Consider the following 7906-nt stretch of genomic DNA (forward strand, 5'->3'; position numbering starts at 1 on the left):
TCCATCCTAAATAGTATGTGACATTAGTAATATTCAATACTATTTAGGGCGGATAGGGTGGATAGCATGCATATTGGGATGCAGGGCATGTCTCTTAAAGCAGCTTCTTTTTAGCCTTTTTAAATAAAAACACTCCAGCGAATCGACAATATTCGATCACAATAATGCATTAGAAGTGTACATTTAAATATTGGATGATGTTTTGAGAGAAACAGAGACTGCTCGCGTCTCTAATGAAGCTTGTGCTCGTCCATTCTCACTTCAATGTGTTCAAAATACATGGCGAATCTCATTCAAGCGAGCACAAAAGCATTAAAGAACTTCTTTGGTTTGTTTAACATCTGTAAAGAGGCTCGTTGTGTCGCCCGCGCCGCTGCTGATCACAGCACGAGCAGATGAGCGTGAGAGAGACACGAGACAGTTTCGATTCCGTCCTCAGTTTGTCAAGATTCATTACATCTTTGTTTATGCCATCTAGAATCTCAGCACTGATCGGGTGACTGTATGTTTTAAAGGGGTGGTTCAGTGTTTTTGTCTAGGCTTGATTGTGTTTTGGGGGCACAGTTTAACATGTCTTAATGCTTCGTTTTTTTTAAAACGCTGTATTTTTCATATATTTTACCTTTATTCTACACCTCTGTTTCCACCGTCATATGAACGGCTCGTTTGACTTCCTGGTTCTATGAAGCCACTCCCTCCGAAATACGCAGTGTGCTCCGATTGGTTAGCAGGTTGGTAGCTGGCCCAGTGTATTGTGATTCGCTGAAGCGTCTGGAAACGCCTTCCTCTGATCATAATCCCCTCAGTTATTAAGACAGAAATGTCAACAACCATGGAAAACTCAAATAATTAAAATGTAAACGTAAGTCTAAAGTAGGGTGACCACCCGTCCTGCTCGCGTTCGGTGTAAACAGCTCTTCCACTTCAATTATGCTGCACCACATGGCCTCGCCCACTTTGTTGCATGTTCCTGGGGACAATGTTTATGTTAATAGCAAGGGTTTATGATGTCACCAACCCGGGAAGAAGCTTGTTGTAGTCCAAACCGGTCTTTTTTGTAGGCATTAAACTGCCATAACTTTAAAAGACAATATCTCCGTTTGCATTGAACTTTCAGCACTGTAACTTTGCAGATACTGTTTGTGCTCAAGCAGCAACATTACACACTAACTAAAGTTAAAAAAGTTAAATCGCATGCAACCACCCCTTTAAACAGTTTATTGAACAGCTTGATGGCCTGTTACGATGTCACACGCACACACACAAACACACACACAATTGGTAATAACACCACGTATTCTCAAATTCTTACTGCAACAACGACACAAGTCATTAACGTCGCTTTCTCTAGCGCTAGCCATGTTAAACTACTCTCCGTGCTTGCCAAAAAACTATTGTGCTTGCCCGGGGCCGTTTATTTACTTTTCGCCGTTGACTCTCTTGTCGCTTTGCTAACGTCATATCCGCCCTTCTCTGATTGGTTTACTCCTCTTCCTGTTTGCTCGGATTTGCTCTGCCTTAGAAATCGAATTGATTCAATGGCCGACCAGACTCATCCGCTGGTACAGTGGTGAGGCTGGATTTTCCAGGCAAACGTTTTTCAGCTATGACCAAAACGCCAGGAAAGCGTTCCCCGAGGAGGGGAACCACACCCTGCCCGAAGGGAGGTAATGTGTGGAAAACACATATGGACTGGCCAGAGAACAGTAACGCATATGGAAGATCTCTGAAGTAGGTCCTACCTTCCGGGAGGAGCACACTAACAGTCAGAGACAGGGCAGAGCGAAGCCGCCCAGGGAAAGACACGGGTTTACCAACAGGGAAACCATACCGTGGACAAACACATATGGGATTCCCCGCGGGGAATCACAGCATATGGGCATCTAGCCCAGTACAAGGGCATATCAATTGGGCAAACACACGAGTACTGGACCTCCTCCGGGGGCAGCGCTTGCAAGTTCACCACCTGGTCCCGGAAGGGAGTGGTGGGAACTTTGGGCACATATCCAGGCCGGGGTCTCAGGATAACATGAATAACAGGATACCATCCGGCCAGAATTCCAGGCACAAATCGCTGACTGAAAATGCCTGCAGGTCCCCAACCCTCTTGAAGGAGGCGAGCGCGGCCAGGAGCACTGTCTTCAGAGACAGATGTTTCAGCTCAGCTGACTCAAGGGGCTCGAAGGGAGCTCCCCGCAGGCCCGTGAGGGCAACAGAGAGGTCCCAAGAGGGAAGAGGCGAGGCCTAGGGGGATTTAACCTCCTGGCGCCTCTAGGGAACCTGATGACCAGGTCGTGCTTTCCTAGTGACTTGCCATCGACCACATCGAGATGTGCTGCGATGGCGGCCACATAGACCTTCAGGGTTGAGGGGGACAGCCTCCACTCCAAACCCTCTTGAAGGAAAGCACGGCACTGATCGGGCATTTTCGGGGGTCTTCGCGGTGAGAAGAACACCACTCAGCGAACAGACTCCACTTCATGGCATAAGCGTGCCTTGTAGAGGGGGCTCTAGCCGAAGTGATGGTGTCAACTACCGTGGACGGTAGGCCACTTAAGTCTGCTGCGTCCCATCCAGGAACCACACGTGGAGGTTCCACAGGTCGGGATGCGGGTGCCATATGGTGCCCTGCCCCTGAGAAAGGAGGTCCTTCCTCAGGGGGATGCGCCAGGGATGGGCTGTCACGAGGAACATGAGTTCTGGGAACCAGGTCCAGTTGGGCCAGTATGGCGCAACTAGCAAGACCTGCTCCTCGTCCTCCCTGACCTTGTACAGTGTCTGTGCGAGAAGGCTCACTGGGGGAAACGCATACTTGCGTAGGCCCCGGGGCCAGCTGTGTGCCAGTGCATCCGTGCCGAGAGTCCCCTCAGTCAGGGAATAAAACAACTGGCAGTGGGCAGATTCCTGAGAGGCAAACAAGTCCACCTGTGCCTCCCCGAATCGGCTCCAGATCAGCTGGACCGCCTGGGAGTGGAGTCTCCATTCCCCTGGGAGTGTGAGCTGTTGTGAGAGCATGTCGGCCGCACGATTGAGCTCGCCCGGGATGTAGGAGGCGCGCAGCGACCTGAGTCGGCGCTGACTCCACAGGAGGAGATGGCGGGCGAGTTGCGACATGCGACGGGAATGTAGACCACCCTGGTGGTTGATGTACACTAACGTTGATGTGTTGCCCGTCCGGACCAGCACATGCTTGCCTTGCAGCAACGGTCGAAACCGGCGCAGAGCAAGGAGTACTGCTAGCAACTCGAGGCAGTTGATGTGCCAGTGGCGATGGGGTCCTGTCCAGGAGCCCAATGCCAACTGACCACTGCATATGGCACCCCAGCCGGTGGTAGAGGCATCTGTTGTGATAACATGCCTGGACACTTGTACTAGGGGCACCCCGGCCCATAGAAAAGCAAGGTCCGACCACGGGCTGAATGTGCGGCGACAACTCGGTGTGTTGACCACACGGAGGGAGCCACGGTGCCATGCCCACCTCGGGACTCGGCCGTGAAGCCAGTGCTGAAGCGGTCTCATATGAAGCAATCCGAGCGGTGTGACCACGGCTGCGGATGCCATATGCCCCAGCAGCCTCTGAAATTGTTTCAGTGTTTTCCACGAGAACGAATTCATGCAGTTCAGCACTGACTGTGCACGCTCGTTGGTGAGACGTGCTGTCATGTTGACCGAGTCCAACTCCACACTGAGAAAAATGATGCTCTGCACAGGGCAAAGCTTGCTCTTTTCCCAGCTGACCCGAAGCCCCAACTGGCTGAGGTGACTGAGCACCAGGTCCCTGTGTTCGCACAACTGCTCTCACGACTGGGCCAGAATGAGCCAGTCGTCGAGGTAGTTGAGAATGCGAATGCCCACTTCCCTGATCGGGGCAAGGTGGGCGACTTGGGTAAAGACGCGAGGAGACAGGGACAGCCCGAAGGGTAGGACCTTGTATTGATATGCTTGCCCCTCGAATGCAAACCGTAGAAACGGTCTGTGTTGAGGGAGGATCGAGACATGAAAGTACTTCGTCCTTCAGGTCGATCACTGCAAACCAATCCTGGGCGCGAACGCACGTGAGGATGCGTTTCAGTATGAGCATCTTGAACGGGAGCTTGTGAAGGGTCCGATTCAAGACACACAGATCGTAGATTGATCGTAACCCCCCGCCTTTCTTGAGTACTATGAAGTAAGGGCTGTGAAACTCAGACTTCATCTCGGCTGGAGGGACAGGGTCTATTGCGTCCTTCGCCAAAAGAACCGCAGGACAGGGGCGTTTTGACCTGTCACCGAAGTGAACAGAACGCCGCTAAACCTGGGGGGACGCCTGGCAAACTGAATCGCGTTGCCGAGTCTGACTGTCCGAATGAGCCAACGGGATGGGTTGGGAAGGCGTAGCCTCGGCCCCAAGCACCGTACGAGTGGAACCATCCAGGCAGCAGAAGTACCCACAGGGGGGCAGCATGGAGCACTGTGGCCCAACTCGGGAGGCAGTGTGTCCCGAAGTCGAGGCCGTGAGTGGGGTCCACTCACGTGGCTCAAAGTGGGCAGGGTGGCGTGGGAAGGCAGTGCGTCCCCGGGGCGCCAAGGAAGGAGTGGCTGAGAGAGATGGAGCGGAGCGGAGCTCGCCCTCAGCACAGACCTTCTTATATGACCCAGAGGATTTGGAAATTTCTCTTTTGTTGAAAATGTGGGTACATGGCCAGTGGCGGAACAGAAAGAAAAGGAAACACAGGATTCTCCCCTGGGCCCTCTCCCGGGGGAAGGAGCGGTGCGTTCACCGTCTCCTGCAGAGCAGTCTCCAAAACCACCGGGTCTCCTGTCTCAGGGCTGCTTCTTGCCCTTTTTCTTCTTAGAAGAAGGCTTGGCAGTCTGGGCGGGGGGCGTGGCCTTCCTGTGGGAAGCTCGGGGAGGATGGGACGAGTCCAATCTCCCAGAAGCCTGAGCCGCAGGAGGACGCCCTCGGTGAGGAGCAGACGGAGGTGTGGCCCGTGGCGGATTGGTGGCATCATCACGGGGCAGGATGTGTTTTATGGCCTCCATCTGCTTTTGCACTGCCGAGGACTGCTGAGCAAAGTCCTCGACAGTGTCGCTGAAGAGGCCGGCCTGGGAGATGAGGGCGTCGAGAAAGTGTACTTTGTCGGCGTCCTTCATCTCAGCCAGGTCCAACCAAAGATGCCGTTCCTGGACCACCAGGGTGGACATCGTCTGACCCAGGGCGCGCGCCGTGACTTTCATCGCCCGGAGGGCGAGGTCAGTCGCCGTGCACAGCTCTTGCAAAAGCCCTGGCTCAGAACTACCCTCTTGCAGCTCGTGCAGATGGCCATGGTGTGCAGGGCAGAGGCCGCCTGTCCAGCGGCGGAGTAAGCCTTGGCAGCGAGAGCGGCCGTGGTCTTACCTGCCTTGGAGGGGAGACGCGGACAGTTCCGCCAGGAACCCCCGAAAATGTCCGCCAGGAATATCCACGTACCCCTTGGCGGCCCCGCCATCGAGGGTAGTGAGAGTGGAGGAGGCAGAAGAACGGCTTCTGGCAGTGTGAGGTGCCATCCACGTCTTCTGGAGCTCCTCATGCACCTCCTCATGGCTGAGCGCCACGCCCCGACCCCAGAAACCAATCATCCAACCGCGAGCGCTCGGCACACGATGGAGGGTTCCACACGAGACCGATGCCCGCGGCGGACCGGGCAAGCATGGCTGTCAACTTGGAGTTATCCAGCCCACTCCCTGATGCAGCAATCGACATCTGGTCCTCCTCCAGAGCGCCGAAAGTGACGCGGGAAACCACCGTAGAGGGCCCCGCGGCAGCAGCCGGCAACTCGACAACACATGGCGTTGCGGAGGAGTGGGAGGTTCGTGGGGGTGGACCCAACGAAGTGGCTCCCACTGCAATCCTCAGATCTCCCAGAGTACTAACTGGACCAGCGGCTGTGCTGGGGTAGTAACAGAGGGGATTCTAGCCTCGGTGTTAAAGAAGGAGAGTCGCGATCTCAACGCCAACATGGACTAGCCCTCGCAGTGACTGGCCAATTCCCATTGGCTTGTTTTGTACCCTTTGGAGGTGATTGGGCTCCCAAGCGAGACCTCATTATGTCAGTATCGACGTAACGTCGAACGTGACTGATTGAATGGGAACAAAACTTCACTAAAATTTGTAGCGCACCCAATAATAACAATAAACTCTGCTTTAATATGAAACAAAGTCTTTCTCAAGTTTTAAATTATGTCGAAAACAATTTTAAAAGATAATTGCAATTTTTAATCTCACGACTTTTCTCAGAATTTAGAGATATAATGTCCAATTCTGAGGGGCAAAAGACTGATTTTGTTTTCAGAATTGCAAGTTTATATCTCACAATAACTTTATGCACACATTTGCGACTTTATTTCATGCAGTTCTGAGGGGGATAGTGTCAGAATTGAGAGATAAATTTGCAGTTAGCCTACCTTTTTTATTGTTCAGTGACGGAAAACAATTTCTTCCATAGTGCCTCAGGCTCAGCTCAGACATAGCGTGGATCAAGCGTGAACTAATAATCTCTTCCTCTTTACTACTAATTTTCAGTTTCAGTGTTATTTCACAGATAAATGAGTAGTTCTGCAGTAAATTGTACTAACTGACCTACAGGATCTGATGGATATCTGGGCTTATTACTAATAACTACAGTTACTAATTATTTTTATGGGTATAAAATAATAATTAGCAGGATAAAACTAATGATAGCCTACTCTAATTAATTCTAGAGCACTGTCTACAGCAGTCGATTTCCTGTAACATTAGTTTCACCCTTTTATTAAAATGGCAGGACCGTTTCATTTTAGAGTTGTTTCTAGTAACATATTATATTGAGTTTATCTACTGAATTTGCTATTTCAAAAATATTATTGCTCTAGAAACAGAATAGCCCATTATTTTATAGGTAGAATTTTAAATTGTGTATAATTTATATAGCCTATTTAAAATACATCAATGATGACGCAGTCGTCTGGGCGGAAATTTGATACCGCGACTCCGCCTCCGGGCTCCACTGACGATTCTTTCTGTGCATGTCCAGGCTCCAAACTTTTTTTTTTTTTTTTTGACGTTTTTGCGTAACGTCTCAGCGCCCATTCGGCGTCCGTTTTGGCTTCAGTTCAATCATATAATTGTCTTATAAATGTTTTATCCAAATGCTCGAATCTTGACAAAAAACTGTATTTTTTTAGGCTGGATTAAGCTTATGCATATGCGCAGACCTAAATGCGCATTCTTCTGCCATGTTTCTGAGGCGCGCGTCTGACTGTTTCTATAGAACTTCTAATTCTAATTCGATTGGCTCTTATTTAGAAGGCGGGACTTATTCCGCCATATTGCGCGTTACAGTGCGTTCACACCGCCGCCAAAATAGATTCAAAATCTATAAATGTTGTGTTACCTTGTAAAGATTATCTTGATAGACAAAACGTGTAAGTGTCATAACCGTTTGTTAAACACAGAGATTATTTTCTGCGATTTTCCAAAAGTCTATGGGAAAAATGCATAGGCTTTCAATCGAGGGAACCCATGCACCACTTTTTGTAGGCCAACCCGGAAGTTAGCGGCGCATGGGTTCCCTCGTCAGATATAAAAAGATAACAGTAGGCTATAAACAGACTATAGCACACCATGACGCAGATCAACGTCGTCACCACCAAGCTTCCTCAAACTTTATTTAGAAAACAACTTCATTTAAAAACATGCTCGCTGATTATGATCTGTGCTGTTATGAATACTTATCCAATTTTTCATGAGAAATGCTGTCCAAATGTCCCATTTTCAATGATGACGTCTAAAGTCCCCGCCAAAGGAAGTAGTCCCTTTTAGCAATTTGTTAGCAACTACCAATTTTAAAACACAGTAAAAGTTTAAAAAATCACAAGGCAATCATACTGTCCCACTTTTTGAAACCAC

The sequence above is a fragment of the Megalobrama amblycephala genome, linkage group LG21, assembly GCF_018812025.1.
Source record: "Megalobrama amblycephala isolate DHTTF-2021 linkage group LG21, ASM1881202v1, whole genome shotgun sequence".
In the NCBI taxonomy this organism is placed as follows: Eukaryota; Metazoa; Chordata; class Actinopteri; order Cypriniformes; family Xenocyprididae; genus Megalobrama; species Megalobrama amblycephala.